This window comes from Talpa occidentalis, unplaced genomic scaffold (assembly GCF_014898055.3).
Source record: "Talpa occidentalis isolate TD23 unplaced genomic scaffold, MPIMG_talOcc4v2.1 talOcc4.10, whole genome shotgun sequence".
Classification (NCBI taxonomy): domain Eukaryota; kingdom Metazoa; phylum Chordata; class Mammalia; order Eulipotyphla; family Talpidae; genus Talpa; species Talpa occidentalis.
Genome location: NW_023600993.1, coordinates 7153615 through 7176403, shown reverse-complemented (window position 1 = coordinate 7176403; position 22789 = coordinate 7153615). Strand labels below are relative to the sequence as shown.

The following is a 22789-nucleotide window of genomic DNA, read 5'->3' as shown; positions in this document are numbered from 1 at the left end:
GTGAAGCTGCCAGTTCGATCCCCGGCTGCTCCCTGGCCACCGGAGGAGGGTCCCGCATGGCGTGTAGACCTCTCTTAAATCAATCAATCAATCAATCAATCAATCAATCAATCAATCTTTAAAAAAAAAAAAGACAACGTTTAAGTTGCTCCCCCAGCAGCACTGCTGAAAATCCTCAGTGGCGTCCTTGAATGCTCAGGTGAAAGTCTCAAACCCTCATCTTCACCAAAGCCTACTCAGCCCACACTCGGCTCCCCCCACAGGCAGGTGGGCCTCAGCGCCCCACTCTGACCGCGAAGCCTCACCCCTGGGGTTCGCTCAACTGGCGCCAGTCAGACTCGCGCCCGCAGGTGCTCTCAGGGTCCTGTCCCTCTCGGGAGTGGTTTTTATGGACTAACTGCAAATTTATCCTAATTTTGCGTGATTTTCCAGCACTCCCGCCTGCCGCGGGCGGGGTCTTCGCCCCAACGCCGTACTCGGGCGACTCCCCCGGGCCTAGCGGCCGCCAGACGCCCAACACCCAAGTGATGAGCGAACAAACGGGCCGGGAACATGGAATAATACGGGCTGGGCTGGAGGCCGCGTCGGTCTCCTCGGAGGTAACCGGGCGTGAGGCGGGGCGGCCTCGGCCCTGACCCAGCGCCCCCGACCCCGGCGGGCGGGCGACCCGCGGGACGCGGCACAGGTGCGGCCGGGGCGGCGGCCGGGGACCCGCTCGGGCCTGCGCGGCCCGGGGCGCCGGCTCTCTGGGAGGCGGGGCCGGGCCTGAGGCGCTCGGTGCCGGGGGCTCGCGGCGGGAGGGGCCCCCCTCACGGCCGGGCCCGGCCGGCCCCCGCCGCCCCGCCCGGCCCGGCCCGGCCCGGGCCCGAGCGCCCCGCGCAGGGGCCCCGCCTTCCGGGCCCGGCCCCGCCGCCGCGGCGTGCGCGCGCCCGTCGCCGCCTCGCGCGTGCGCCGCGGCCGGGGGCGGAGGCTGTGGGCGGTGGCGGCGCCGGGCGCGCGCGCTCTCGCCTCCGCGAGCCGGTTCGCGCTCCCGCTCGGGGCTGAGGCGGCCGTGGCGGCGGCGGCTGAGGCGGCGCGGGGGGAGGGCCGGGAGGGGGGCCGGGGGGATGGACCGGGCGCGGCGGCCGCCGCGGCAGGAGCCGGCGCTGGAGCCCGAGCGACGGCGCTGGCGGAGACGCCGGCCGCTCCTCCCCTCCCCGCCGGTGAGTGCGAGCCCGGCCCGGCGCCCGCGGCCCCTCGGGCCCAGCACCCCGGCGGGCGGCGGCGTGCGCGGGGCAGGGCGCGGGGGCGCCGCCGGCGCGGGCCCGGCCTCCGCCTCGCGGCCTGGCGCGGCTCGGACCCGCGGCCGCCCCCGGTCGGGGCCGGAGCCCCGGGCCTAGGAAGCGACCCCCCCCCTGTCACGGTGACCCGCGGCCGCCCCCCCCGCACCCCCTTCGCGGCAGCCCCGCCGGGGCCGCGGGCAGGAGGGCGGGGCTGGGCCGAGGCCGCGGGCGGCTTGGGGGTGCCCCGGGGTCCGGCGAGCCCCCGCGAGCCCCGGCGTCCCGAGAAGTGGTCCCCGAGGCTCCGCGCTCGCCACCTGAAACCAGCTCTGCACCTTTTGTTTTGATTTTGAACTTGCGGTTCTGGGAGCGCGGGGCATGGGTGGTGCAAGGTGGGCTGCGAATCCGGGCTGGCCGGGCTTGGCCCCAGAGCGCTCTTTGTTAACCCTTTTAGGAACTGGAAAGGGACGCGGTGAGTGGCGCCTTCGCCGAGCCTTCCGCCGCTGCAAATCCTCTTTCTCTGCCGAAGCAAGGTGTGTGTAGTGTCGGCCCAGGCTTGGTTTGGTGCATCCCTTAAACAGCATCGATGGTGAGGATCCCCAGGCGCATCTGGAGTTTCTTGCAGCAGCCCTTCTCGGCTCTTGGCTGGTTTCCTGTCTTTCTTTTGGTGACACCTTACACAGCAGTCTTCTGGAACCTAGCCAGGGCTGTCTGCAGGTTGTCTTTTCACCCTGATTAATGTTTGTCAGGGAGACACAGAAGATGACCACGCACACACTCATCCAAAATGGTTGCTGTAAGTGTAACACATTCATCAGAGGGACCTGTATCATAAGCTGCTCTATGAAAGGCCTGAATTGCTAAATTAGCCAACTCCATAAATTAAAGAAAAACAAAAAACAAAAACCCAGGGTTTAAAAAGCGGATAGCTGCTTTAAAATAAAACTTGAATTTGTTTATGCTTTCTGACCACTATCTTAAATTTCAGAACTGATGGGTTAAACCAGTCAGTTCTTGTCTTTGAAGTGTCTGTATACAGAAATTATTACAAAGCCTAGAGGAAAGGACCTCAGGAAAATGCTAATGTGCTAATATCAAGATTCCTCCAGAGGTAGATATATTTTTCTTCATCTGTGGATTAGAAGAGTGACACTGGGTAGATGAGTAGGTGGTAGTTTTACTAGTGTCATGTAACAAACGTTGCTTATAGGTAGGATTCTAACTCCACAATACCTTGTCCTCTACTAACAGAGTTGGCTTGTATTTTTATGAAATCACACACCCACTCTTTGGCTAGTATAGAAAGATTAAAAAGCTGTTTCTGGTCTGTGGGCGGTAACCTTTTAATTTCTAAAGAGTTTTCAGCTGCTTACAGAATAGATTGCTGATCACTAACATAGGAAAAATTTAGATATTAAAAATTCATTAGGACATAACTTGAATGTTATAATTATGAGCATTTATTAGGATTCTGCATGTTGTGGGTGTGGGTACTGGTTACTGTGTATAGGAAGTGAGAGTTCTCAGTGCCTTTGCACTTTAAGTAAACAGGTACAGTCAGCTGACAGAATGTTGAAACACCTTGCAGTAGTTGAGAGAATCTTTTATGATTTATGTCCAGATCATTTCCCTATACAAAATGATTTGGACTAGTTGGTGATCACCATTTCTTTAAGCTGTTTGCCCTTTCTACTAGAATAATTCTTCTTTTCTGCAAGAGTTTTTGTGTTTATCAAATATGTACAAAATCTGTAATGATTGAGGACTTAAATTTAAACTACTCAGATTGGCATTTACAGATTGTACATTAATTTATACAATTTTTACTGAGCCCCAGCTTTGTTACAGGGTTTTTTCCTAAGTACCGCTCGGGGGTACAGTAGGGAAACAAAACAGACAAGATCCCTGCCCTCATAGAGCTTTGTCTTATGTGTGTGAGAATGAGTATAACAAGCAAATAGGCAAGATAATTTCACGTAATGATTCATATCAGTGATTGGGATACTTTTCTGTTAAGGACCAGAAAGTAAGCTTTTCAAGTTGTGAGGGCCATACAGTCTCCTTTGCGGCTACTCTGCTTTGTGGTTTTAGTGTAAAAGTACCCATAGGCAGTATATATACAAGTATGTCTATGTTATAATTAAACTTCGGGCACTGAAATTCAAATTTTATATTATTTTCCCAAGTCATAAAATCGTTGTCTTTTCTATTTTTCAACCACTTAAAAATGGAAAAGCCATTTGTAGCTCAAAGACCATACAAAATTTGGGGCATGCTCATTTGGCCTGTGGACTATAGTCTGGCCTTTTATAGGAAAAGTTTTCTGATTCCTGATAAGAACTATGAAGAAAATAAACAAGCTGATGTGATGAATGACAGGTGGAGGAGAGGTTGGGGGGTGGAGGGGTGAGTTTCCCGAAGGAGAAGATGCTTGAGTTTCTGAAAGGCAGGAGAGCTTTCCTGGCAGATGTAACAGCAAGTGTGAGGATCTGCAGGTGGAAATGAGCTTCTCTTATCTTGGCCAGAATTGAACTTGTTATGTGATACGTCTTTCTTGCCTTTGTCGGCTTCTAGATTGTTTCAACTCAGTTCCTCTTCTGTCAGGTTTTATAAGGCAACCTATTACGGAATTTAAGACTTGGAAGAGGTCTTCTTACCCAAATTCTCTCTTCTAATATGTTTTCAGTAGTTTTTCAGCCTCTATTTGAATCCCTTTGATGACAGAAAATTGATCACTTTGAGGTAGACAACGCAGACTTTGAAATAGCTCTAATTGTTAGAGTGCCCTATGCGTTGTTAGAACTCACCCTTTCTTCCTCTTTATTCTGCTCTAACAGTGCCTCAGAATAAGTTTCAGTGTGGTGCTACCTCTTCCCAAGATTCAATTCTTACGTCAGTGCAGGAAGAAAAAAATCACATAAGCTGAAAGTTATACTTGAAAATCCCTGAAATTGCTTGAAAAGTACAGCATGCATATTTTGTACATGTAATCAATCATAATTCTTAAACACTTTCTAGACTGAGCTGCAGAGCTTGACTGAAGGAGGGAGCCAGAAGAAATAAATTATTCATGTAGATATGTAGGTTTTCAATTTTGCTTTTAAAAATACTTATCAAATCCTTATTAGAGAGTGAAGGATGATGGGGGACTTTAATGTATTCCTGCTTCCTTGCAGTTTTATCTTATTGTATTTTTATATTAAGCCTCTACTACATTGATAAATGTTTGCAGATGTCTTGTGAATATTAAATGAAATAATATATGTGGAAGTAACTTGCATATGGTAAATAGTCAATGAATGTTTTTGCAGGGTTTGAATCCATACTTTTGCTTCACTGAGCTCACATGCACATTGTCCTTTGAAAAACTGTAGAGAAGAAGTTGGCCACCTGCTTCCTGTCGTTCCAAATTGACGTTTCCTGTTGTGGCTCAGTTGAACAGCTGTCACTCTCCATGTCCTTGACTGTTAGTTGCATTTTACCAGAGATCAGCCTTAAGTTAAATGGGTATATGATGTAACTGTTAGTTCTGTCACATGACCCTTGAAGTATTTAAACACTGATACTATCACCCAGTTAAGTCTTCACTTTTCAGGGCTAAATATTTTTATTTCTTTTAGTTAGTTTTTTTTTACCCCCCTGATTTCTGATTTTCCTGTAAGAATACCAGTTTATCATTGTTCTTTTTCACTTTGGCGCCCTGTAAATGTAAAGTGTACATTTTTAGGTACAAACTCAAGTTTTATTGCCTTGATGAAGTCTTCTCATAATTCTGGACTGTCTCCATAGACCAGATACACATTTTTCTATACTTCTCAACTTAATATTTTCTTTTTTTTAAAGATTTGTTTTTATTTATTTATGTATGTAAGAATTGGAGGGTAGTCCAGAGGTGTGGGGGGTGTGTGTGTGTGTTTCTATCCTTCTCATACGTAGTTTCCCTTATTAACACCTATTAATGTACATTTGTCACAACAAACTAATACTGATACATTGGTTCTTAATAATAACTATTAAGTTTATACTTTATTCAGAGTTCCATAGTTTTTCCCCTAAATAGCCTTTTTTTGTGTGTATGTGTTCCAGGATACCATTCAGGTCGCCACATACATTTAGTAGTTGTCTCTCTTTAGTTCCTCTTGGTTGTGAGAGTTTCTTAGATTTTCCTGGTTTTTAGTGACCTTGGCAATTTGAAATAACTGATCAGGTATTTTTGTAGTATTATCTTCAGTTGGGACTTGTCTTTTTTGTTTGTTTGTTTTAATGGTTAAACTGCTGTGAAATGACTCTGGAAGAAAGACCACAGAGGTAAAATACTATTTTCATTGTATATCAACAGTACATACTGTTGGTAAGATTTATCAGTGTTGATGTTAACCTTGATCACCTTACTTGAGTTAGTGTTTGTTTTCTCCACTGTCAAGTTACCCTTTTGTTCTTGCCTTTCTATACTATGCTTGGAGGAGCATCACTGGCATAGCTCACACTCCATCAGTGATGAATGGTGCTGAAACTCCTTAAAGGTAGAGCTTTATGCAAATTGTGTGGTTCAAATTGTCCTGACTTCGGCCTTTGGGAGCTCTTTGATTTGGCTTCTGTACCCCTCCCCTTTGACATAATCCCTTGACAATGTGTGTTGAGAGCCTTTTTTTCCTGGCAATATAAGATGTTTCAAACTCATATTTTATATATGATGATCCATTTGTACGAGCAGTCATTTTACGAAGGAGCCCTAGTTCTTTTATTGGAGAATGGCATCAAAAACCAAGATCTGAGCACTCAAAGTGGTGCGTGCTGCAGGAGTATTGTTGCTTCAAGGTCCTCTAAGAGACAGAGTACTGAGCTGTATGTGTATACAGGAAGCTGTGACTATATATGCATCTCTAAATGTTTCAGTATGTAACCGTTTCCTTATTAAGCTAAACATGAATTTATATTGATTTTATTTATTTTGTGTAGAAGAACTGGGGTGTTGGCCAGAGGTGCTGGGGGTAAGAGGATTCACCAGAGAATCCTAATTTGTTAACCCTGATTTGTTACCACATGGATCATTCTCGCTTCCTTCAATTTTCCAGTGAGAAACCTGACTCCCATCCTTCACTATCCACTTAATTTTTCGATTCCAGTACACATACCTAGTGATTTCAGAATCGTTGATCTGTGCCCCTGTGGGAAACGACTTTGGCAGTTGTTTATGAACAGCTTATGCATAACTCCTTTGCCTTTAGTCTTACAGGCCTATTTCCAGCATCACTTAGGTCAGCACTCCACTCCCTTTTGGGGATTATTTTATATGTGTAATAGATTTAAATTAGTCAGTCATATTTTTCATTCCATGCTGAGATTCCTTTACCTCTTAAATAATTATTTAAAAATTGAATATAGTAAGGTTTATTTTTTGCTTTGAAATTCTGTGTGTTTTGACAAACAATATCATGTCACCTTTATGTGTAGAATAGTTTCACAGCTTTAAAAAATTTGGGGGGCTTCCTGGTGGCGCATGGGGCTAAGTCTCAGTGCTCTGAAGCAGTTGGCAGCCACTACAGCACGAGTTCAATCCCTGGCCAGGGAGCTAACCCACAAGAAGCAGCAGACCTCTCCTGTGTCGCATGCTGCTCCCCTTAGCAGTGTATTACAGTAAATCCACCTGTTCTGCTCTCCACTCTGTCTCTGGTGAATCCTCTCACCCCCTGCATTTCTGGGCAACACCCCAGTTTTTCTACACAAAATGAAATCTTAAAAAAAAACTAACACCCCACATCTTAAAAAAAAAATTGTGTTATACCTATTTAACATCTCCCACACCAGCCCCTGGCAACCATCCATCTGTTTACTATTTCTATAGTTTTGCTTTTTTTCAGAATGTCAGTATATTAAATTTTAGAGGTGATTTTTCATTTTTTAAAAAGATTTATTTATTTATGCATACAAGAACTGGGGTACAGGCCAGAGGTACAGTTGGTGAGAGGATTCACCAGAGACAGAGTGGGGAGCAGAACAGGCCGACTGACTGAGATAAACTGCTGAGGGGAGCAGTAGGCCAGACAGGAGAGGTCTGCTGCGCCATGTGGGGTAGCTCCCCAGCCAGGGATCGAACTCATGCTGCAGTGGCTGTGGCTAGCTTCATAGTGCTGAGATTTAACCCCTTGCACCACCAGGGAGGCCCTAGAAGTGATTTTTGAATGGTTTTTGTAAATACAACATTTGTTAAGTAGTGGGAGATATAAGTACTAGATAACTCTTGGGAATATTTCGGTGTTTTTCTATGGAGGTAAAATTCACATAACAATTCATCATTTTAACCATTTAAAATGTCATTCATTGCCTTTTAGTATATCCACAATGTTGTATAACCACCACCACTATCTAATTCTAGAACATTTTCATCACCCTTTTCAAAAAGAAACTATGTTCATTAAGCAGTCGCTCTTCCCTGTCCTCTGGCAATCACTACTGTGATTCTCATCCTATGAATTTGCCTATTCTGGGACATTCATTTAAATTGAATCATATAATCTATGGCCTTTTGTTTCTGGTTTCTTTTACTTAGCAATATTTTAAATGTTCTGGGCCTCCCTGGTGGCACAGGGTGTTAAGACACAACCTATGAAGCTGTCCACAGCCACTGCAGCATGAGTTTGAGCCTTGGCCAGGGAGCTACCCACATGGCGCTGCAGACCTCTACTGTCTCGCCCGCTGCTCCCTCAGCAGTGTACTTCACTCTGTATGCCTGTTCCTGTTTCCTGCTCTGTCTCTGGTGAATCCTCCCACCTCCCGTGCCTCTGGCCTGTACCCCAGTTCTTGTATGCTTAAGTAAATAAATCTTCAAAAAAAAATATCTCAAATGTTCATCTTTTTTTAAATTTTTACATAGAAGAACGGGTGTAGACCAGAGATATGGGGATGGGGGGACAATGAGAGGATTCACCAGAGACGGTGGCGGGCAGAACAAGTGGATCTACTGAAATACACTGCTAAGGGGACCAGTGGGAGAGATAGGAGAAGTCTGCTGTGCCTTGTGGGTTAGCTTCCTGGTTGGGGATTGAACTCAGGCCTTAGCGGTGGTAGCTGGTAGCACTGAGATTTAACCCTTAGGCCACCAGGGAGGCCCCATCTTTTTTTGTACCTTGTTTCAGTACTTAGTTCTTTTATTATGGCTGAATAATAATCCATTATATGGCTCTACCACGTTTTCTTTTTTTTTTTTTTAAAGATTTATTTATTTATACATACAAGAGCTGGGGTACAGGCCAGAGATGCGTGTGTATGTGTGTGTGTATGTATCTACCAGAGACAGAGTGGGGAACAGAGCTGGCAGACTGACTGAAATACACTGCTGAGGGGAGCAGCGGGGAGACAGGAGAGGTCTGCCTCGCCATGTGGGGTTCTCCCTAGCTGGCCAGGAATTGAACTCATGCTGCAGAGGCTGTGGATTACTTCATAGTGCGGTGCTTAACCCCTTGCGCCACCAGGGAGGCCCTCTACCACATTTTCTTTATCATCAGTTCATGACTGAGTTGTTTCCACTTTTTGGCTATTATAACTAATGCTGCTATGAATATTCATAAGTTTTTGTTTGAGCATGTTTTAAATTCCCTTAGATATATAACATGTATTTCTTTTGATATTTTTTGTATTAAGGAAAGCTACCCATTGACTTACATAGGGTAAAGTGCTGAAAGAAAGAAGACTTTCTCTTGGGATGGTATTCATCAGTAAATTTTGATGAATAGCTTCATTTTTTCTGTTCTCTTTATAAAAGAATTTTGGTTCAGATGGGGTAGCTTTCCTCTAGAATTCTGTTAGAGGAAAATCCTGATTTATGTTATTTATCATTCAGTTACCTTTCTGAAAGAAGCAGGTATTTTCTTCTGTGAATTTGGATTATAAGATCTGCTCCTAGTCTTAAGGAATCACTGAGTGAGTGACTCGTGTTTAACATTATGTATTCAGAGGGATAGTAGGCAGGATTCCCATTCTGTAATCTATTTGGCATCAGTGATATTGGAGAGGTTTTATTCTTGCTAACCACATTTCCCCTGAGGTTTGGGCTATAATAGAGTGGCATTAAATATTAGTGTTGCCTTTTTGTATTTCATACACTGAACCCTGGAGGCTTGTTTTGCAGCTGTTGCACCTTTGCATTCATATTCATTTTTCTCAGGAGGACTTGGCAAATGCTTTCTTGTTATGCTAGTTTGGGGTAACCTGGTCAAATTCATTAAAACCTAATGTTTTCCAGACTTCTTGAAAACAAGGAGCATTCTTTGCTGTCTTTGTAGCTTACTTTTAATTGACTTTGGGGTTCCCTGGAGGCCATGGAAAATAGATAAATTATGTATTAACCACCATCATACTTTATCCCAAGGAACTTCTCTGTAAGCATGTACTTTAAAAGGGTTTGTGTAATAGATTATTGAACTAGAACCAAAAATATTTTAATTTTACTTCTCTGAAAGACTGTATTACTGGACAAATTGCTTGTATCTTGGGGTTTTTTTTTAAACAGATAATATTGACTTTAACTTACAGTAATGTGAATGGGACATGAGTTCTGTTAATCAAGGTACTTTATTATTTTTTGGAAGACAGGCAATTTGGAAAATAAGTATATTATGAAAATTCTTGTCACTGATTGTTTTCTTTATTTTAATGATATTGGTGAATCTGCTATCATAATAGCATTTGTCAAGTACTGTGTATATGTTCTGTTTGCCTTTGTAGTTACCATTTCTGATGTGCTTCATTTTTTTTTTTTTTTTTGGTGGTTGTAGATTTCTTTTTTTTTAAAGATTTATTTATGCATACTGTAGCTGGGGTGTAGGCGAGAGGTACAGGGTGCGGGGGTGAGAGGATTCACCAGAGACAGAGTGGGGAGCAGAACAGGCACTGCACTGACTGAAATACACTGCTGAGGGGAGCAGCGGGCGAGACAGGAGAGGTCTGCCGCACCATGTGTGTTGCTCCATGGCCGGGGATCGAACTCATACTGCAATGGCTGGGGCTAGCTTCATAGTGTTGAGAGTTAATCCCCTGCACTGTCAGGGAGGCTCACTTGTAGATTTCTATCTGCTACATTTTCTTTCTGAATGAAGGACTTCTTTTAATGTTTTTTATAGTGCAGGTTTGCTGGTGATGAATTCTTTTAGCTTTTTTTTTTTTTTTTTTTTTTTAATAGAGGCATGCTTTATTTATTTATTTGTTTGTTTGTTTTGTTTATACATGCACTGGGTACAGTCAGAAGCGCGGGAAGGTGAGAGAATTCACCAGAGCCAGAGCGGGGAGCAGAGCAGGCAGAAGGACCGAAGGACACTGCTGAGGGGAGCAGCGGGCGGCAGAAGAGGTCTGCGCGCCATGTGGGACCCTCCTCCAGTGGCCGGGGAGCAGCCCGGGATCGAACCGGCGCCGCAGAGGCTGCGGGCAGCTTCGCAACCCAGCGCTCAACCGCTGCGCCACCGGGGAGGCCCAGAATTCTTTTAGCTTTTGTATATCTGAAGTAGTCTTAATTTACTTTGACTTATAGAAACTGTTTTCACTGGCTGTGGGATTCTAAGTTGGCAGTCTTTTACTTTCAATACTTTGAAGATGTTGCTTTACCATCTTCTGGTCTCTATTGTTTCCAACAAGAGGTCAACTGTCATTATATTTGTCTTATCCCTCTGCACATAATGTATGTTTTTTTCTTTTATTTTTCTCTTAATTAAAAAAATTTGTATTACACATAACATGACACTTGCCATCTTAACATCTTTAGGTGTACAGTTCAGTGGTATTAAGTACGTTCATATCATTGTGTGACCCATCACCACTGTGTATCTCCAGAACTCTTCATCCGGTGGAACTGGAATTCTATACCTATTAAACAGTAACTTCTCATTCTTCCCTCCTCCTGGTCCCTGGAAACTACACTTCTACTTTCTGTCTCTATGATTTTGACTGCTTTAGGTACTTCGTATAAGTGGGATTATATGTAGTGTTTGACTTTCTATGACCTACTTAATTCACATAACATTATGTCCTCTGGGTTCATGCATGATGTAGCTTATGTCAGAATTTCCTTTTCTTTAAGGCTAAATAATTATTTATTGTGTACTGCTGCCTGTACTGGGGCAGTACCCTCTCCCAAATCTTGTTTATGCATTCATTGATTGGTGGGTATTTGGGTTGCTTCCACATTTTAGCTATTGTGAATAGTGCTGCTATGAATGTAGGTGTATTACTCTGTCTCTGAAATCTTGCTATTTCGTATGGTAATTCTTTGATTAAATTTTGAGGAACTGCCATACCTTTTCCCATGGCTACTGCACTGTTTTACATTTCCACCAACAGTTCATACTTTAACTACATTCTACTTTTTCTACATTCTTGCCAAATTTTTTTTTCATTTTTAAAAAAAAAATATACAAGAACCGGGGTACAGGCCAGATGCACGGGAGGGCGAGAAGATTCACCAGAGACAGAGTGGGGAACAGAACAGGCAGAAGGACTGAAATACGCTGCTGAGGGGAGCAGTGGGCAAGACAGGAGAGGTCTGCTGTGCCATGTGGGACCCTCGCCTGCCGGCTGGGATCAAACCCGGGCTGCAGAGGCTGAGGACAGCTTCACAGTGTGGCTCTCAATCGCCTGCGCCACCAGGGAAGGCCCTTTTTCATTTTTTATGGTAGTCATCCTAATGCATATGAGGTGGTATCTCATTGTGGTACGGATTTGCATTTCTTTAATAATTCGTGGTGGTCTTCCATGTGCTAATTGGCCATTTATACACCATCTTTGGACAAATGTATATTCAAATCCTTTACTCCTTTTTTAATTGAGGTTTGTTTTTTTTTTTGTGGTGGTTGAGTTGTAGGCATTTTTTTCTATAATGTGGATATTACTTATCAGATACATGATTTGAAAATAACTTTTCTCATTTCTCTGATTGCTTTTAAGACTTTTTCTCCAGTTTGAAGCAATTTGATTTTAATTATTCCTTTGTGGAGTTTTAGGGTTTTTAAATTTCTCGTGCTTGGTGTGTGTTGAGCTTCTTGGATCTGTGGCTTTTCATTAAAATTGGAAAATTTTTCATTAACATTTCTTCATATTCCTCCCACTCTAGAAATTCCAATTGCACATAGATTATTAGGTTCCTTGAGGTTGTTGCAACTCACTGATGCTCTGTCTTGTATTCTGGGTTTCTCTTTGGATAATTTCTATTGCTATGTCTTTGTACTTATTATATCTTTTCTCCTGCATTGTTTTATCTGCGGTTAATTCCATTCAGTGCGTTTTATTTCAGCCTACTATATATTCTGTAATTTGTAGTTGGAAGAATGTAGTGATGTGACAGGTATCAATATAATGCTTCTTTAATTTGCTGCCAACATATAAAAGATTCCTGGTTTTTTAAAAAAACATTTATAAGAACTGGGGTGTAGGCCAGAGGTGCTGGGGTTGAGAGGGTTCACCAGAGACAGAGTGGGGAGCAGTATAGGCAGATCTACCGAACAGGCAGATCTACTGAAAATCCACTGCTGAGGGGAGCCGCTTGTGAGACAGGAGAGGTCTGCTGTGCTATATGTGGGTTAGCTCCCTGGCCTAACTCAGGCTGCAGCAGTGACAGTGCTGAGACTTAACCCCTAGGCCACCAGGGAGGCCCAGATTCCTAATTCTGTAAGATATCTAACATAGGTGCATAAAACCACTGTGTCAGATTACTTCTGTGTCAGATTACTTTGATGTCTATTTGTTTCCATATTTTTCTTCCAGACCTACATACGTATTTTTTTTGCCTGATCATTCTATATGTTTTGCTCATGTAGACATCTGCGTTAGTATTTGTGTAATATTTGTTCTATAAAGGCATCAGAGTACTTGGTCTGTTTGCCAGACTACCTAATATTTATCTGTGTTTGGTTGTATTATATATCTGTCATCTTGCTATGAAAAACATGAAACAGATTTTTAGATTTGTTTATAGTACCAGTTATTTGTTGTTAGTTCTCTGATTAGTTCTCTGGCTACCTGCTGAAGTAAACCTTTGATTGCTGCTGTCATCCATTACCCCAGGACTGGCTGACCTGGGCCTTTTGTATTATCTCCATGTGATCTTTTAACGTTCACTAATGTCAACTTGAAAAAAATTGCAGAGTAACAACTGGTAATTGCTAGCCAGTCATTTGCATTCAGTAGCATTTCTCCTTTTCTTGTTCTCTGTTCCAGCAGGTATTACTCTCTGGAGAAGACACACCCACAGTCAGCATTGTCTTCCGATGCTGACACTTGGTGAACAGCTGCTCCTGGTTCACAAGATTTAGAAGACACAGTATCCATCCCTCCAGACTGGATTTTTTTGGTATGGATCTTCTATTTCTATGTCTTTTAAAGAGAACTTTTTGGGAAACATTTTGGATTACAACTGTTCATCTTCATCTATGCAAAGAAATGAAAGCTATTGTGCTGGGATTTTGAGGAGGTATGTCTTTTTCCTTCTCTTGCAAAATTGCATCACTTAGGCACTCAAAATTATATAAAATAATAATATAACATTGACAGTTTCTTTGATAGAACTCATTTCTTTATCATTCACTGGTTCCATCATCTTCCATTCTCTCTCTTGTCTAGCAGTTGTTATAGTTCAGTAAGAACTTTTTAAAAAATTGATTCACCAAGATGTATAAATTGCAGGGATACATCTTTACCTCTGTGTGTTCATAAGCCTCACCTCACCCATCACAAAAATTCTAGTGCCCTTCCCAGCATCAAGTTGGTGTCCTCTATCCTTCTTCTCACCTGTTTCCCCTCCCTCCTCTGGTAAGCACTGTGTTTTTCACAGAGTCTAAGAGTTGTTTTTGTTGTCATCTGTTTGTTTGCTTTGGTTATTTATATCCCAAATAGAAAAGAAACCGCTGGTATGGTACTTGGCATTTTTGATTTTTTAAAGGATCTCCATACCATTTGCCATAGGAGCTACACCAATTTACATTCAAATCTACAGTGGATGGGAGTTCCTTTTTTGCCACTCCCTTGCCAGCACATTGTTTCCTCTGTTTGGGAGGGGCCCTTCTCATAGGTTTAGTGTGCTATCTCATTGTAGTTTTAATTTGCCATTTCCCAAATAATAAGTGAATTAGATTTTTTAATGTGGTATTTATTTATAGTCTCTTTTTTTCCCCCACATTTTAAAAGGATAGGTTTATTAGGAAAAGGAGAAAGCAAAAGAGAGGCATCTGCATATTCACAGGTGGGCAGGAGAGCTTGCCTCTGCCAGTTCAGAAATTGTACAGATATGGTATCTGTATATTCTTTGGAGGAGTTTCTATTCTAATCTTTTTTGATTGGGCTGTTTGCTTTTTTGTTGTTGAGTTGTATGAGTTCTTTATACATGTGGATATTAAGGCTATGACATATATGATGTGTAAATACCTTCTGTCAGTAAATTTTTTTCTTTTGGGGGTGTTTTTTTGCTGTACAGAAGCTTCTTAGTTTCACATAGTTCCATTTACTTATTTTTGCTTTTGTTTCCCTTGCCATTGGAGTTGAATCTCTAAAGATTTCTCTGTGGTCCTCCTCCAGGAATGTGACTACATTTTCAATAAAAACTTTCTTGAGATGCAGCAGATCATTTTGTACATTTTTTCCCAATGTTATTGGACTGTGGATTAGACTTATAAATAATAAGAAGGAGGTCGATCTTATTCCTTAGGGTTAAGATTGTGATTTTGATGAACTGAGTTTGTTTGTTTCTCTTCTGTATAGACACTGGGTGATTTGGGAAAACTTAGTGTCTTCAGCATAATATGTGGCTTTTGATTTTATAGTTTAATTCAATATTACTTGAGGCAAAGGTGTGCTAGTATAGTTTTGAATTAAAAATTGAGAGGAGGGGGCCTCCCCTGGTGGCACCAGGGGTTGAGCACTGCACTTTGAAGCAGTCCGAGGACTCTGTAGCATGAGTTTGATCCCTGGCTGGCCAGGGAACAACCCACATGGCGCAGCAGACCTCTCCTGTCTCGCCTGCTGCTCTGTCTCTGGTGAATCCTCTCACCCCCCCGCATCTCTAGCCTGTGCCCCAGCTCTTGTATGCCTAAATAAATAAATCTTAAAAAAAAAAAATGAGAGGAGGGATTAAGTGGTTACGCATTGGCCTCACAGGCAGGTGACCTCTGAATAAAAGTTTGAAAGAGAGGAGAGAGCAAGCCTTTGCAGCTGTACAGTCAGGTATCAATGATGGGGATGCCTTCTGAGAAATGCCTTGGTAGGTGATTTTGTTGTTCTGCTAACATCATGGAGTGTTCTTCCACAAACCTAGATGGTATGTAGCCTTGGGCTATATAAAGAGGCTGGTGTCGTATATGTGGTTCATCATTGACCAGTATGTTGTTATGTGTATGAGTATGTTAGAACAGTCGAGGCATAGTAAATGGCAAGTGCAAAGGTCCTGTGACAGAAGTTTGCCTGAGGAATGGCAAGGATAGTACCTAACTTTCAAGCCTTATAGAAGTACTTTTTTTTTTTTTTTTTTTTTTTTATAGAGGCATGTTTTATTTATATATTATTTATTTGTTTGTTCATTTGTTTTGTTTATACATGCACTGGGTACAGTCAGAAGCGCGGGAGGGTGAGAGAATTCACCAGAGCCAGAGCGGGGAGCAGAACAGGCAGAAGGACCGAAGTACACTGCTGAGGGGAGCAGCGGGTGGCAGGAGAGGTCTGCGCACCATGTGGGACCCTCCTCCGGTGGCCGGGGAGCAGCCGGGAATCGAACCGGCGCCGCAGAGGCTGCGGGCAGCTTCGCAACCCAGCGCTCTACCGCTGCGCCACCGGGGAGGCCCTAGAAGTACTTTTCAAACTTCAATGTGCATATAAATTACCTAGTATTTTTTTAAAGATTTATTTTTCGGCATACAAGAACTGGGATGTAAACCAGAGGTGTGGGGTGTGAAAGGATTCGCCAGAGACAGAGTGGGGAGCAGAACAGGCAGATTTACTGAAATACACTGCTGAGGGGAGCAGTAGGTGAGACAGGAGAGGTCTGCAGCGCCATATGGGTCAGCTTCCTGGCCCAGGATTGAACTCTTGCCACAGGGGCTGGTGATAGCTTGATAGCACTGAGACTTTAACCCCTGAACCACCAGGGAGACCCCCAGAGATAAATTACATATATGTGTGTATATGTACATATTTCTCACCTTTTAAAAACTCAGATGCAGACTTACTATTCAGTTCTACATTTAGCTTTTTGTACCCATAAATCATATAAGTTTTTTAAAGTAGCTATGTAGTGTTATCTATTTACGGTAGTTTTTTTTTTTTCTTTGGGTTTCTCATATGCTCATAAGCATGGAGACAACCAATACCGGTCTGAGATCACTGAAAAGTCTTGGCTCTAATCTACTACTTTATTTCCGCTAGAATTGAAGCTCCACTGGTTCCCCTGGATAGACCTTAAGCATAGAAAGTTGCCTAAGGTCAATTCAGTTGTAATTCAACTGAATACATTCAATTGTAATTAACAGTAACAATATCTAAAAGTGACTTAACAGTTACTAAGTTGTCTCTGTAAACATAAGCAAGGAAATAGGTACTTAAGGGCTAGTTCGGTGGTAGTAGCTCAGTAATAATTCAGACCTGAATTTCCCTCTCCTCTCTTCTGTTCATCAGCGTGTTGGCTTCTCAGTTTTGCCATGTAGCCTCACAGTTGCAGGATGACTGCATTCAAAGAGAGGAAATGGAGACAAAATATTGTTTTTATTGGGAAGGCACTGTGGTTTTAAATGAGAGAATAATTCCCAAAAGTCTCCTAAACATGCTTCATAAACTTGTGTGTAAGACTCACCTAGGGAGCTTGTTAAAATACAAATTCCTGGAATCTACTGACAGAGATGCTGAAATCTGTGGGTTTAGAGTGGAGTATGAGAATTTGTATTCTAATGAACTCCCCTGAGATGCAGATGCAGCTGTAAATTAGTGAACCATGGTTTAAGTAGCACCAGATCTGAGGTCTCCTTGCATTTCATTCAGGATCATGTTGCTGCCCCTGCCCCCACTCCATGTTTGGGAAAGTGATTATCTGGCAAAGAGAATATGATAGCCTTAGTTGGCTTCAACCAATCATGAGTCATCTTTTGGTGCTGTACATTATTACCACCCTCCACAAAATGTGAGTTCTGATTAATGAGGAAGAAGGGAGAACTGGTTGTTGGGTGGACAGCAGATCTAGCACTTTTGCTAGTACAAGTATTGCTGCAGTGAATAATCATGCTCCAGTGAAAAGGTAGGGATAGTTAAATATTTTATAGATACTTCCAAGTTGTGCTCTGAAGAGTTGGAATTAATTTCCATTCCATGCTGGAATGGAATCCATGGATGCTGATCTCAGAGATCAGCAATCTGTGAGAGTACTGTTTCCCCATGTTCCTTACAAATTAGATATTATCAAACATTTGATCGTTGCCATTTTGATAGGTAAAAATGGTATCAGATTATAGATTTAATTTACCCTGCTTTTATGAGTGAGCTTTTAATTTTTTCTTGACGATCATTTCTATCAATATAAAGATCATTTGTTTTTCATTTCCTCTGTACTGGCTGCTCAAGTTGGGCTTTGGTTCTTTTTCCAGTTGACCCACCAATTGTTTTTTCCCCATGAATTTGCAAGTGCTACTTATATAATGAAATCAGCCTATTAATATATGTTACAAATATCTTTTCCCAGTTTGTTCATCTTTGATTTTTTATAAAGGACCATGTGATCATATGGGATAGTACGTTCTGCTTTTGCCAAGTTGTAGGGATCTAATAATATAATATTCATGCTTACCAAAAATTTTATAAATGATGCTAAACCTAGGAGGGTTATCTAATATATTGCAACTAAGAAAATTAAGGCATTCTGAACAAAGTATGAAAGTGGCAAGATAGGTGTGATACAGATGTAATAGAAGTGATCTGACACGAAAGTTTTTTTTTTTAAGATTTATTTATTTATGCATACAAGAGCTTGGGTATAGGCCAGAGCTGTGGGGGGTGAGAGGACCCACCAGAGACAGAGTGGGGAACAGAACAGGCAGACTGACTGATACACACTGCTGAGGGGAGCAGCGGCCTCGCCATGTGGGTTGCTCCCTGGCCAAATCGGGGATCGAACCTGTGCGGCAGAGGCTGTGGACAGCTTTATAAAAGGTTGTGTCTTAACCCCTTGAGCCACCAGGGAGATCCCCAAAATAGTTTTTTATTTTAAAGCCACTATAATCTAAGGTAACTGTATGTTTTAACTGAAAGAAGAAGTGAACATTTATGAACATATGATACTGGATTAAGAGAATACAAACTTCATTTTATTTCCGTTTGCAGATACCTTTTTTTTTTAATAAATTGAAGGTTAGTGGCAAACCTCAATCAAGCAAGTCTATCAGTATTCTTTTTCAAAGAGCGCATGCTCACTTCATGTCTCTGTGTTGCATTTAATTAGGGTATCTACATTTTTTCTCGACATAATGCTATTACACATGTAATAAGCTGTGGTTAGTACAATATAATTTATATACCAAAAATTCTTGCAGCTTGCTTTATTGTGTTCTGGAACTGAAGCCACTGTATTTCCTGTGTGCCTGTTCTAGTACTGTCAGATTGTATCTGGAGTGTTGTTCCATTTAAATGGATTTTATACTTTAGTGGCTCAGTGATAATCTAAATTGTCCAAATGAATGTTACCAATACTGAGAGCTCCATCTACCCATAGCTAATGAAGAACTGTTTTTGCTACAGAAGATGATACTTGGAAAGTTAACTAAATATATTTGAAGAGTTGTTATGAGCATGAGGGAGGAGACTCATCATCTGAATTATTTCAGAAGACAGGTAGTAGGTAGAAGCTACATTGAAGGTGAATTTCAGCTCATTGGGAAAAATCTTTCACTTAGTGGAATAGAATTATGAGGTGTTTAACATTAGAGATATTCAAGTATAGATCAAATGATTTCTTCTGGAGATAGTATAAAAGGTGTTTCTCAAGAGTTTTGACCACATTGTTGCGGGGGGTACTAGTTTTTAAGATTTTCCAACTTAGGTAGCCTCTCTTCTTATTGCTAATATTGGTAATGATGAGAAAGTAATGAAGTCTTAGTAACTGAGGAGAAAAGTAATGAAATGTTTGTTAGCCAGCAAAACAATACAAAGCTAAAAAGGCAGTTTTTGAATAAGTGTATAAAGTAGAAAAGTAGAATGCTAGATCTATACATGGAGTCCCTTATATTTTACTTAGGTTATTATTTTTTCAACAGATTCTCTTAGGACTGGTCTTTCAAGTACATGCTTTGGACATGGTGCCCTCAAGGATTATGAGTTCATAATTTTATACTACTTTGGCTGTTAAAGTGTAGAAGGCGGCAGAGATTCGTGTGTTAAAACTCAGTTATATCCTCAGTTCTTCCACTTGCTGTGTGCAATGGGAAATTCATCCAATTCTGTAACACCATCTCTGTCCCGCAGTTCAGTTCTGACTCTGTCTACCTGGAGTTAAAGATCCTATCATTTCAAGGGTTCGGTTCCACACACCACCTCCCACTGTAGCCATCGGTTACAAGTCCTCTGCTTCCTGTACTTTTGTCCAGTCTCAGTACAAATGTCAGGGGTTTCCACAACCCCTGTTCAGGTTTGTAAATTTGCCAGGATGACTCTTAGAACTCAAGAAAACACATGAATTACTTACAAAGGATATAATTCAGAAACAACCAAATGGACAAGATGCACAGGGCAAGGTATGTATGGGGAGTGTCTATGCCCTCCTTGTAGCACCTCTTTCCCACAGTGCTTTGATTTGTTTATCAATTCAGAAGCTCTCTAAGCCATTTTAGGGTTTTGGGGTGGTTCCATGACCTTGACATAATGAAGTATTGCCTCACTCTTCTCCAGATGTGGGGTGGCGGGTGGGGAGAAGTGAAAGCTCCAAGCCCTCTGTTCCAATGGTTGTGTCCTCTGGCCGCCAGCTCAGCTTCCTTCCCAAAACTATCTGGGCCTGCCACCTGCCCATGGTGCCCCCCCCCATCACCTCATTAGCACAAACTTAGCTGTGGTTCAAAGGACTTGTTATAAATGGCAGAAGAGCTGCTGTCTCTCAGGAGATTCCAAGGGTTTTAGGAGCTCTGTGCCAGGAACTGGGAACAAAGACCAAATATATATTTCTTATCATACCACACTATTACGTAAAACTTGATCTTGCCTTTAGAGCAGAAGGCTGAGTTTCAGAACATTAGTATTAAATTCCCTGTAGGCCATTGATACGTTTATTGGGGGCATTTTTTTTTAAAAATAACATTGTTATTTGTAAATAACATTTGCTTTGAGTTCCTTAAATGAAAGGTGCCCTTGAAAAAGCTAAATGCCATAGTCCTGAGGGATCTCTATCAAATTCCAGTATCATTTCTTTTTCTGCCTAGCTTTTGTCCTCAGATGGCTGTATTCTAATTCTGTGGCAGAGCTGATTCTTCAGCGCAGTGTGACCAAAACAGATCATTTTTCAGACAGGAGTAAGACTCATTTTTCTTAATTTATTGGGTCATGAAATTTGGGTAGAGATGACTTCGTGGTGTTAATTTTTTTTTAAGCATGTCAATTTTCATAGCTAAATCAGGAAGGGTAAATTATTGGGAATTCCAAATTCTTTCCTATTTTAAATTTTTTTTCCTGCTTATTTTAACATGTTTGTTAGAAATGTAGACATTGTTTTGCCCTAATACAGACATACCGTGAGACTATACGACTTAAATTAATGTTTTCATGTTCTTAAGACTAGGAGGAAGTAGCTTGGTATTCAAGAATGGGCACTGTTCTAACAGTGCCTAGCAATTCTCAGCACATATTAGGTACTAAATAAGTATCTGTTGCTCTTCTAGGAGTTAGAAACCTCAGTTCTAATCTTTGCTGCCAATTACCTGTGTGACATAGAGTGTCACTTCTCATTTAAAATTATTAGACTAGGGGCCTTCCTGATGGCGCAGGCGTTAAATACAGTGCTATCAAGCTATCGCCAGTCACTGCAGCACGAGCTCGCTTTCCCTGGCCAGCCAGGGAGCAACCCACATGGCGCAGTAGGCCTCTCCTGTCTCGCCTGCTGCTCCCTTTAGCAGTGTATTTCAGTCAGTCCACCTGTTCCCATTCTATCTCTGGTAGACACCCCCGCACCTCTGGCCTGTACCCCAGTTCTTGTATACATAAATAGATAAATCCTTTAAAAAGATGAAATTATTAGAATACCTTCTAGCAATAATTCAGTGACTTAGTTCATCCTCAGTCTTAATCTTTAAAAAAATTTAGTTTCAATATGGCTGTGAAGTCAGTTTCTTGAAAACAGGCGTAGTCACCAGATGGGAAGAGTGTGGTGAAATAACCTACACCGTGTGGCTTCAGTTATTTGTCAGACATATGTTCTTTCTTTCTTCTATAGAGTTACCTTAGCTTTTCTTTTTTTTTTTTTTTTTTTTTTTTTTGGTGGGACCCTCGCCGTGGCTGGGGATTGAACTGGCGCTGCAGAGGCTGCGGGCAGCCTCGCAACCCAGCGCTCAACTGCTGCACCACCAGGGGAGGCCCTACCTTAGCTTTTCTGCTCATACTGGGTAGGACTAGGCATTTATCAACAAGTAGGTTTCTTAGTACCTGCCCAAAGAAGGAAGCTTCATAGAATGGTCATTTTTCCAAATCAAATATGTCCTTAAATGGTGCTATAGACAGTATAGTTTGGGTTCAGAGGAATACTAATCAATCAGTTTTTAAAAAATTGTTAAGGTAGGTTTGGCAAGTTGACCAACTCATTCAAAATTTTCAAAAGTGTTTAAAAAGTATGTCATTTTGGGCTTCCCTGGTGGTGCAAGGGGTTAAGATGCAACCTATGAAGCTATCCACAGGCACTTTAGCATAAGTTCCATCCCCTGCCAGGAAGCTACCCACATGATGCAGCTGATCTCTTCTCCTGGCTCGCCCGCTGCTCCCCTCAGCAGTGTATTTCCATCAGTCTTCCTGTTCTGTTCCCCACTCTGTCTCTGGTGAATCCTCTCACCCACCCCCACACACCTCTGGCCTGTACCTTGGTTCTTATATGCATAAATAAATAAATCTTAAAAAATGTCATTTTGGCAATGAATGTAAGTACAATAAAGAGGTGTAGTATTGTGATTGTCAAATTTCTCATTTGATTTTACTCTCTTCTTTTACCTAGAGAATTTGCTTTGTTCTACCAAATATTCTAAAATAACAATTGCCTTTGCCAATTCTTCAAAAGCATTCGCCTCTGTTTGCTTTCTCAGATAATCTTTTGGTATTGATTGTTTACCAACAGGATTTTGTTTCTAAGAAAAGAAAGCTCTGACTAACCTGGTGACAGTTATAATTCTGATTATAAATTAAAATATTGTGGTACATATGGGTGTGAGAATTTGGGTAATTTGAGCCATATTTGCCTCTAGAGTGTAATTATCACTTTGAAGTGTAGAGGTGTGCTGTGGTAAATAGAAGTCTGTGAGGGGGTTAATAGTACAATCATAAGCAAGTACAAT

The 22789-nt window shown here is 42.0% G+C and overlaps 1 protein-coding gene across 10 annotated transcripts in view; it reads left to right on the top strand.

Annotated features, from left to right (window-relative positions):
* The first annotated feature begins 523 nt into the window (after window positions 1–523).
* Window positions 524–22789, top strand: part of TMCC1 (transmembrane and coiled-coil domain family 1) — a 131624-nt gene continuing 109358 nt past the window's right edge. The window contains exons 1-3 of one of the 10 annotated variants that reach the window (XM_054699139.1): window positions 524–599; window positions 1714–1792; window positions 13461–13713. The gene's annotated coding sequence lies outside the window, so the exon portion shown is untranslated. The other 9 variants (XM_054699138.1, XM_054699142.1, XM_054699128.1 and 6 more) reach the window with 9 other exon arrangements.